Source organism: Chiloscyllium plagiosum, unplaced genomic scaffold (genome assembly GCF_037043375.1).
Source record: "Chiloscyllium plagiosum isolate Xiang-an unplaced genomic scaffold, Cpla_swu_hap1 HiC_scaffold_50, whole genome shotgun sequence".
Classification (NCBI taxonomy): domain Eukaryota; kingdom Metazoa; phylum Chordata; class Chondrichthyes; order Orectolobiformes; family Hemiscylliidae; genus Chiloscyllium; species Chiloscyllium plagiosum.
In genome coordinates, this window is record NW_028270188.1 from 57317489 (window position 1) to 57327564 (window position 10076).

Genomic DNA, 10076 nt, shown 5'->3' on the forward strand with positions numbered 1-10076 from the left:
TGAGAGTGAGAGTGAGAGAGAGAGACTGAGAGTGAGTGAGAGTGAGAGTGAGAGTGACTGAGAGTGAGAGAGAGTGAGAGGTAGAGGGAGAGAGAGTAAGAGTGAGAGTGAGAGTGAGAGTGAGAGAGAGTGAGAGTGAGAGTGAGAGTGAGTGAGAGTGAGAGTGAGTGAGAGTGAGAGTGAGTGAGAGTGAGAGTGTGAGTGAGTGAGAGTGAGAGTGAGTGAGATGAGAGTGAGAGTGAGAGAGAATGAGAGTGAATGAGAGTGAGAGTGAGAGTGAGTGAGAGTGAGAGTGAGAGTTAGTGAGAGTGAGTGAGAGTGAGAGTGTGAGTGAGAGTGAGAGTGAGTGAGAGTGAGTGAGAGTGAGAGTGAGTGAGAGTGAGAGTGAGTGAGAGTGAGAGTGTCAGTGAGAGTGAGAGTGAGAGAGAGTGAGAGTGAGTGAGAGTGAGAGTGAGTGAGAGTGAGAGTGAGTGAGAGTGAGAGTGAGTGAGAGTGAGAGTGTGAGTGAGAGTGAGTGAGAGCAAGAGTGAGTGAGTGAGAGTGAATGAGGGTGAGAGTGAGAGTGAGAGAGAGAGTGAGAATGAGAGTGAGAGTGAGTGAGAGTGTGAGTGAGTGAGAGAGTGAGTGAGAGTGAGAGAGAGTGAGAGTGAGAGTGAGTGAGAGTGAGAGAGAGTGAGAGTGAGAGTGAGTGAGAGTGAGTGAGAGTGAGAGAGAATGAGAGTGAGAGTGAGAGAGAGTGAGAGAGAGTGAGAGAAAGTGAGAATGAGAGTGAGTGAGAGTGAGTGTGTGTGAGAGTGAGAGTGAGTGTGAGAGTGAGAGAGAGTGAGAGTTAGAGTGAGAGGGTGAGAGTGAGAGTGAGTGAGAGTGAGAGTGAGAGTGAGATTGAGTGAGAGAGAATGAGAATGAGAGTGAGAGAGAGTGAGAGAGAGTGAGAGAGAGTGAGAGTGAGAGTGAGTGAGAGTGAGAGTGAGTGAGAGTGAGAGAGATTGAGAGTGAGAGTGAGAGAGAGTGAGAGTGAGTGACAGTGCGAGTGAGAGTGAGTGAGAGTGAGAGTGAGAGTGAGAGAGAGTGAGAGTGAGAGTGAGAGTGAGTGAGAGTGAGAGTGAGTGAGAGTGAGTGAGAGTGAGAGTGAGAGTGAGAGAGAGTGAGTGTGAGAGAGAGAGTGAGTTAGAGTGAGAGTGAGTGACAGTGAGTGTGAGAGAGAATGAGAGTGAGTGAGAGTGAGAGTGAGTGTGAGAGTGAGAGTGAGTGAGAGTGAGAGGTAGAGTGAGAGTGAGTGAGAGGGAGAGTGAGTGAGAATGAGTGAGAGTGAGAGTGAGATAGTGAGAGTGAGTGAGAGTGAGAGGGAGAGAAAGAGTGAGTGAGAGTGAGAGTGAGTGAGAGTGAGAGTGAGAGTGAATGAGAGTGAGAGTGAGTGAGAGTGAGAGTGAGAGAGAGTGAGAGTGAGAGTGAGTGAGAGTGAGAGTGAGAGTGAGTGATAATGAGAGTGAGAGTGAGAGAGAGTGAGGGTGAGAGTGAGGGTGAGAGTGAGAGTGAGAGAGAGAGTGAGTGAGAGTGAGAGTGAGAAAGTGAGTGAGAGAGTGAGAGAGAGTGAGAGTGAGAGAGAGTGAGAGTGAGAGTGTGAGTGAGTGAGAGTGAGAGTGAGTGTGAGAGTGAGAGTTATTGAGAGTGAGAGTGAGAGTGTGAAAATGAGAGTGAGTGAAAGTGAGTGAGATTGAGATTGAGAGTGAGTGTGAGAGTGAGTGAGAGTGAGAGTGACTTTGTGTGAGAGTGTGAGTGAGTGAGAGTGAGAGTGAGAGAGAGAGACTGAGAGTGAGTGAGAGTGAGAGTGAGAGTGACTGAGAGTGAGAGAGAGTGAGAGGTAGAGGGAGAGAGAGTAAGAGTGAGAGTGAGAGTGAGAGAGAGTGAGAGTGAGAGAGAGTGAGAGTGAGAGTGAGTGAGAGTGAGAGTGAGTGAGAGTGAGAGTGAGTGAGAGTGAGAGTGTGAGTGAGTGAGAGTGAGAGTGAGTGAGATGAGAGTGAGAGTGAGAGAGAATGAGAGTGAATGAGAGTGAGAGTGAGAGTGAGTGAGAGTGAGTTGAGAGTGAGTGAGAGTGAGAGTGTGAGTGAGAGTGAGAGTGAGTGAGAGTGAGTGAGAGTGAGAGTGAGTGAGAGTGAGAGTGAGTGAGAGTGAGAGTGTCAGTGAGAGTGAGAGTGAGAGAGAGAGTGAGAGTGAGTGAGAGTGAGAGTGAGTGAGAAGTGAGAGTGAGTGAGAGTAAGAGTGAGTGAGAGTGAGAGTGTGAGTGAGAGTGAGTGAGAGCAAGAGTGAGTGAGTGAGAGTGAATGAGGGTGAGAGTGAGAGTGAGAGAGAGAGTGAGAATGAGAGTGAGAGTGAGTGAGAGTGTGAGGTGAGTGAGAGAGTGAGTGAGAGTGAGAGAGAGTGAGAGTGAGAGTGAGTGAGAGTGAGAGAGAGTGAGAGTGAGAGTGAGTGAGAGTGAGTGAGAGTGAGAGAGAATGAGAGTGAGAGTGAGAGAGAGTGAGAGAGAGTGAGAGAAAGTGAGAATGAGAGTGAGTGAGAGTGAGTGTGTGTGAGAGTGAGAGTGAGTGTGAGAGTGAGAGAGAGTGAGAGTTAGAGTGAGAGGGTGAGAGTGAGAGTGAGTGAGAGTGAGAGTGAGAGTGAGATTGAGTGAGAGAGAATGAGAATGAGAGTGAGAGAGAGTGAGAGAGAGTGAGAGAGAGTGAGAGTGAGAGTGAGTGAGAGTGAGAGTGAGTGAGAGTGAGAGAGATTGAGAGTGAGAGTGAGAGAGAGTGAGAGTGAGTGACAGTGCGAGTGAGAGAGAGTGAGAGTGAGAGTGAGATAGAGTGAGAGTGAGAGTGAGTGAGAGTGAGAGTGAGTGAGAGTGAGTGAGAGTGAGAGTGAGAGAGAGTGAGTGTGAGAGAGAGAGTGAGTTAGAGTGAGAGTGAGTGACAGTGAGTGTGAGAGAGAGTGAGAGTGAGTGAGAGTGAGAGTGAGTGTGAGAGTGAGAGTGAGTGAGAGTGAGAGGTAGAGTGAGAGTGAGTGAGAGGGAGAGTGAGTGAGAATGAGTGAGAGTGAGAGTGAGATAGTGAGAGTGAGTGAGAGTGAGAGGAGAGAAAGAGTGAGTGAGAGTGAGAGTGAGTGAGAGTGAGAGTGAGAGTGAGTGAGAGTGAGAGTGAGAGTGAGGTGAGAGTGAGAGTGAGAGAGAGTGAGAGTGAGAGTGAGTGAGAGTGAGAGTGAGAGGTGAGTGATAATGAGAGTGAGAGTGAGAGAGAGTGAGGTGAGAGTGAGGGTGAGAGTGAGAGTGAGAGAGAGAGTGAGTGAGAGAGTGAGAGTGAGTGAGAGTGAGAGTGTGAGTTAGTGAGAGTGAGAGTGAGTGAGATGAGAGTGAGAGTGAGAGAGAATGAGAGTGAATGAGAGTGAGAGTGAGAGTGAGTGAGAGTGAGAGTGAGAGAGACTGAGAGTGAGTGAGAGTGAGAGTGAGAGTGACTGAGAGTGAGAGAGAGTGAGAGGTAGAGGGAGAGAGAGTAAGAGTGAGAGTGAGAGTGAGAGAGAGTGAGAGTGAGAGAGAGTGAGAGTGAGAGTGTGAGTGAGTGAGAGTGAGAGTGAGAGTGAGTGTGAGAGTGAGAGTTATTGAGAGTGAGAGTGAGAGTGTGAAAATGAGAGTGAGTGAAAGTGAGTGAGATTGAGATTGAGAGTGAGTGTGAGAGTGAGTGAGAGTGAGAGTGACTTTGTGTGAGAGTGTGAGTGAGTGAGAGTGAGAGTGAGAGAGAGAGAGACTGAGAGTGAGTGAGAGTGAGAGTGAGAGTGACTGAGAGTGAGAGAGAGTGAGAGGTAGAGGGAGAGAGCGGTAAGAGTGAGAGTGAGAGTGAGAGAGAGTGAGAGTGAGAGAGAGTGAGAGTGAGAGTGAGAGTGAGTGAGAGTGAGAGTGAGTGAGAGTGAGAGTGAGTGAGAGTGAGAGTGTGAGTGAGTGAGAGTGAGAGTGAGTGAGATGAGAGTGAGAGTGAGAGAGAATGAGAGTGAATGAGAGTGAGAGTGAGAGTGAGTGAGAGTGAGAGTGAGAGTTAGTGAGAGTGAGTGAGAGTGAGAGTGTGAGTGAGAGTGAGAGTGAGTGAGAGTGAGTGAGAGTGAGAGTGAGTGAGAGTGAGAGTGAGTGAGAGTGAGAGTGTCAGTGAGAGTGAGAGTGAGAGAGAGAGTGAGAGTGAGTGAGAGTGAGAGTGAGTGAGAGTGAGAGTGAGTGAGAGTGAGAGTGAGTGAGAGTGAGAGTGTGAGTGAGAGTGAGTGAGAGCAAGAGTGAGTGAGTGAGAGTGAATGAGGGTGAGAGTGAGAGTGAGAGAGAGAGTGAGAGTGAGAGTGAGAGTGAGTGAGAGTGTGAGTGAGTGAGAGAGTGAGTGAGAGTGAGAGAGAGTGAGAGTGAGTGTGAGTGAGAGCGAGAGAGAGTGAGAGTGAGAGTGAGTGAGAGTGAGAGGGAGTGAGAGAGAATGAGAGTGAGAGTGAGAGAGAGTGAGAGAGAGTGAGAGAAAGTGAGAATGAGAGTGAGTGAGAGTGAGTGTGTGTGAGAGTGAGAGTGAGTGTGAGAGTGAGAGAGAGTGAGAGTTAGAGTGAGAGGGTGAGAGTGAGAGTGAGTGAGAGTGAGAGTGAGAGTGAGATTGAGTGAGAGAGAATGAGAATGAGAGTGAGAGAGAGTGAGAGAGATTGAGAGAGAGTGAGAGTGAGAGTGAGTGAGAGTGAGAGTGAGTGAGAGTGAGAGAGATTGAGAGTGAGAGTGAGAGAGAGTGAGAGTGAGTGACAGTGCGAGTGAGAGTGAGTGAGAGTGAGAGTGAGAGTGAGAGAGAGTGAGAGTGAGAGTGAGAGTGAGTGAGAGTGAGTGAGAGTGAGAGTGAGAGAGAGTGAGTGTGAGAGAGAGAGTGAGTTAGAGTGAGAGTGAGTGACAGTGAGTGTGAGAGAGAGTGAGAGTGAGTGAGAGTGAGAGTGAGTGTGAGAGTGAGAGTGAGTGAGAGTGAGAGGTAGAGTGAAAGTGAGTGAGAGGGAGAGTGAGTGAGAATGAGTGAGAGTGAGAGTGAGATAGTGAGAGTGAGTGAGAGTGAGAGGGAGAGAAAGAGTGAGTGAGAGTGAGAGTGAGTGAGAGTGAGAGTGAGAGTGAGTGAGAGTGAGAGTGAGTGAGAGTGAGAGTGAGAGAGAGTGAGAGTGAGAGTGAGTGAGAGTGAGAGTGAGAGTGAGTGATAATGAGAGTGAGAGTGAGAGAGAGTGAGGGTGAGAGTGAGGGTGAGAGTGAGAGTGAGAGAGAGAGTGACTGAGAGTGAGAGTGAGAAAGTGAGTGAGAGAGTGAGAGAGAGTGAGTGTGAGAGAGAGTGAGAGTGAGAGAGAGTGAGAGAGTGAGAGTGAGAGTGAGAGAGTGAGAGAGAGAGAGTGAGAGTGAGAGAGACAGAGTGAGAGTGAGAAAGTGAGTGAGAGAGTGAGAGAGAGTGAGTGTGAGAGAGAGAGTGAGAGAGAGTGAGAGAGTGAGAGAGTGAGAGTGAGAGTGAGAGAGAGTGAGAGAGAGTGAGAGAGTGAGAGTGAGAGAGAGTGAGAGTGAGTGAGAGTGAGAGTGAGAGAGAGTGAGAGTGAGAGAGAGTGAGAGTGAGAGTGAGGGTGAGAGTGAGAGTGAGAGAGAGAGTGAGTGAGAGTGAGAGAGAGAGTGAGAGTGCGAGTGAGTGAGAGTGAGAGTGAGTGTGAGAGTGAGAGTGAGAGTGAATGCGAGTGAGAGTGAGAGTGAGTGAGAGTGAGAGTGAGTGAGAGTGAGTGAGAGTGAGAGTGAGAGTGAGTGAGAGAGTGAGAGTGAGAGAGAGTGAGAGTGAGTGAGAGTGAGTGAGAGTGAGAGTGAGTGAGAGTGAGAGTGAGAGTGAGAGTGAGTGAGAGTGAGAGAGAGAGTGAGAGTGAGTGAGAGTGAGATTGAGAGAGAGTGAGAGTGAGTGAGAGAGAGTGAGTGAGTGAGAGTGAGTGATTGAGAGTGAGAGTGAGAGTGAGTGAGAGTGAGAGAGAGTGAGAGTGAGTGAGAGTGAGTGAGAGTGAGAGAGTGTGAGAGTGAGAGTGAGAGTGAGTAAGAGTGAGAGTGAGAGAGAGTGAGAGTGAGAGTGAGTGAGAGTGAGAGTGAGAGAGAGTGAGAGAGAGTGAGAGAGAGAGTGAGTGAGAGTGAGAGTGAGAGTGAGTGTGAGAGTGAGAGTGAGTGAGAGTGAGAGTGAGTGAGAGTGAGTGAGAGTGAGAGTGAGAGAGAGTGAGTGAGAGTGAGAGAGAGTGAGAGTGAGAGAGAGTGAGAGTAAGAGTGAGTGAGAGTGAGAGTGAGAGAGAGTGAGAGTGTGTGAGAGTGAGAGTGAGAGTGAGTGAGAGTGAGAGTGAGAGAGAGTGAGAGAGTGAGAGTGAGAGTGAGAGAGTGAGAGAGAGAGAGTGAGAGTGAGAAAGTGAGAGAGAGAGTGAGAGTGAGAGTGAGTGAGAGTGAGAGTGAGAGTGAGTGTGAGAGTGAGAGTGAGAGAGAGTGAGAGAGAGTGAGAGAGTGAGAGTGAGTGAGAGTGAGAGAGAGTGAGTGTGAGTGAGAGTGAGAGAGTGTGAGAGTGAGAGTGAGAGTGAGTGAGAGTGAGAGAGAGTGAGAGTGAGAGTGAGTGAGAGTGAGAGTGAGAGAGAGTGAGAGAGAGTGAGAGTGAGAGTGAGTGAGAGTGAGAGTGAGAGTGAGTGTGAGAGTGAGAGTGAGAGAGAGTGAGAGTGAGTGAGAGAGAGTGAGTGAGTGAGAGTGAGTGATTGAGAGTGTGAGTGAGTGAGAGTGAGAGTGAGTGAGAGTGAGAGTGAGAGAGAGTGAGAGTGAGTGAGAGTGAGATTGAGAGTGAGTGAGAGTGAGAGAGTGAGTGAGAGTGAGAGTGAGAGAGAGTGAGTGAGAGTGAGAGTGAGGGAGAGTGAGAGAGAGTGAGAGTGAGAGTGAGTGAGAGTGAGTGAGAGTGAGAGTGAGTGAGAGTGAGAGAGTGAGTGAGAGTGAGTGAGTGTGAGCGTGTGTGAGAGTGAGAGTGAGAGTGAGTGAGAGTGAGAGTGAGAGAGATAGAGTGAGAGAGAGTGAGAGAGAGTGAGAGTGAGAGTGAGTGAGAGTGAGAGTGAGTGAGTGAGAGGGAGTGAGAGTGAGAGTGATTGAGTGTGTGAGTGAGTGAGTTTGAGAGAGAGAGTGAGAATGAGTGAGAGTGAAAGTGAGAGAGAGTGAGAGTGAGAGTGAGTGAGAGTGAGTGAGAGTGAGAGTGAGAGAGAGTGAGAGTGAGAGTGAGTGAGAGTGAGAGTGAGTGAGAGTGAGAGTGAGTGAGAGTGAGAGTGAGTGAGAGTGAGAGCGAGAGTGAGAGTGAGTGAGAGTGAGTGAGAGTGAGAGTGAGGGAGAGTGAGAGAGAGTGAGAGTGAGAGTGAGTGAGAGTGAGAGTCAGAGCGAGTGTGAGAGTGAGAGTGAGTGCGAGTGAGAGTGAGAGTGAGTGAGAGTGAGAGTGAGAGTGAGAGAGAGTAAGAGTGAGTGAGAGTGAGAGTGAGTGAGAGTGAGTGAGAGTGAGAGAGAGAGTGAGAGTGAGAGTGAGTGAGAGTGAGAGTGAGTGTGAGAGTGAGAATGAGTGCGAGTGAGAGTGAGAGTGAGTGAGAGTGAGAGTGAGTGAGAGTGAGTGAGAGTGAGAGTGAGTGAGAGAGAGAGAGTGAGAGTGAGTGTGAGTGAGAGTGTGAGTGAGTGAGTTTGAGAGTGAGACTGAGTGAGAGAGAGAGTGAGTGAGAGTGAGAGTGAGAGAGAGAGTGAGTGAGAGTGAGTGAGAGTGAGAGTGAGTGAGAGTGAGAGTGAGAGAGAGTGAGAGTGAGTGAGACTGAGAGTGAGAGTGAGTGAGAGTGAGAGAGTGAGTGAGAGTGAGAGTGAGTGAGAGTGAGTGAGAGTGAGAGTGAGTGAGAGAGAGAGAGAGTGAGAGTGAGAGTGAGTGAGAGTGAGAGTCAGAGCGAGTGTGAGAGTGAGAGTGAGTGCAAGTGAGAGAGATTGAGAGTGAGAGTGAGAGTGAGTGAGAGTGAGTGAGAGTGAGAGAGAGAGTGAGAGTGAGAGTGAGTGAGAGTGAGAGTGAGTGTGAGAGTGAGAGTGAGAGTGAGTGCGAGTGAGAGTGAGTGAGAGGGAGAGTGAGAGTGAGTGAGAGAGAGAGTGAAAGTGAGAGTGAGTGAGAGTGAGAGTGAGAGAGAGTGAGAGAGAGAGTGAGTGAGTGAGAATGAGTGAGAGTGAGAGTGAGTGAGAGAGAGAGTGAGAGTGAGTGAGAGTGAGAGTGAGAGAGAGTGAGAGTGAGTGAGAGAGAGTGAGTGAGTGAGAGTGAGTGAGAGTGAGAGTGAGTGAGAGTGAGAGTGAGTGAGAGAGAGAGTGAGTGAGAGTGAGTGATTGAGAGTGAGAGTGAGAGTGAGAGAGAGTGAGAGTGAGTGAGAGTGAGTGAGAGTGAGAGAGTGTGAGTGAGAGTGAGAGTGAGTGAGAGTGAGAGTGATAGAGAGTGAGAGTGAGTGTGAGTGAGAGTGAGAGAGGGTGAGAGAGAGTGAGAGTGAGAGTGAGTGAGAGTGAGAGTGAGTGTGAGAGTGAGAGTGAGAGAGAGTGAGAGAGAGTGAGTGAGTGAGAGTGAGTGATTGAGAGTGAGAGTGAGAGTGAGAGTGAGAGAGAGTGAGTGAGAGTGAGAGTGAGAGAGAGTGAGAGTGAGAGTGAGTGAGAGTGAGAGTAAGAGTGAGTGAGAGTGAGAGAGTGAGTGAGAGTGAGAGTGAGTGAGAGTGAGTGAGAGTGAGAGTGAGGGAGAGTGAGAGAGAGTGAGAGTGAGAGTGAGTGAGAGTGAGAGTCAGAGCGAGTGTGAGAGTGAGAGTGAGTGCAAGTGAGAGTGAGTGAGAGTGAGAGTGAGTGAGAGTGAGTGAGAGTGAGAGAGAGAGTGAGAGTGAGAGTGAGTGAGATTGAGAGTGAGTGTGAGAGTGAGAGTGAGAGTGAGTGCGAGTGAGAGTGAGAGTGAGAGAGAGTGAGAGTGAGTGAGAGAGAGTGAGTGAGTGAGAGTGAGTGAGAGTGAGAGTGAGTGAGAGAGAGAGAGTGAGAGTGAGAGTGAGTGAGAGTGAGAGTGAGAGAGAGTGAGAGTGAGTGAGAGAGAGTGAGTGAGTGAGAGTGAGTGATTGAGAGTGAGAGTGAGAGTGAGTGAGAGTGAGAGAGAGTGAGAGTGAGTGAGAGTGAGTGAGAGAGAGTGAGAGTGAGTGAGAGTGAGAGTGAGAGAGAGTGAGAGAGAGTGAGAGTGAGAGTGAGTGAGAGTGAGAGTGAGAGTGAGTGTGAGAGTGAGAGTGAGAGTGAGTGAGAGTGAGAGTGAGTGAGAGTGAGTGAGAGTGAGAGTGAGAGAGAGTGAGTGAGAGAGAGTGAGAGTGAGAGAGAGTGAGAGTAAGAGTGAGTGAGAGTGAGAGTGAGTGAGTGAGAGTGAGTGAGAGTGAGAGAGAGAGTGAGAGTGCGAGTGAGTGAGAGTGAGAGTGAGTGTGAGAGTGAGAGTGAGAGTGAATGCGAGTGAGAGTGAGAGTGAGTGAGAGTGAGAGTGAGTGAGAGTGAGTGAGAGTGAGAGTGAGAGTGAGTGAGAGAGTGAGAGTGAGAGAGAGTGAGAGTGAGTGAGAGTGAGTGAGAGTGAGAGTGAGTGAGAGTGAGAGTGAGAGTGAGTGAGAGTGAGAGAGAGAGTGAGAGTGAGTGAGAGTGAGATTGAGAGAGAGTGAGAGTGAGTGAGAGAGAGTGAGTGAGTGAGAGTGAGTGATTGAGAGTGAGAGTGAGAGTGAGAGAGAGTGAGAGTGAGTGAGAGTGAGTGAGAGTGAGAGAGTGTGAGAGTGAGAGTGAGAGTGAGTTAGAGTGAGAGTGAGAGAGAGTGAGAGTGAGAGTGAGTGAGAGTGAGAGTGAGAGAGAGTGAGAGAGAGTGAGAGTGAGAGTGAGTGAGAGTGAGAGTGAGAGTGAGTGTGAGAGTGAGAGTGAGTGAGAGTGAGAGTGAGTGAGAGTGAGTGAGAGTGAGAGTGAGAGAGAGTGAGTGAGAGTGAGAGAGAGTGAGAGTGAGAGAGAGTGAGAGTAAGAGTGAGTG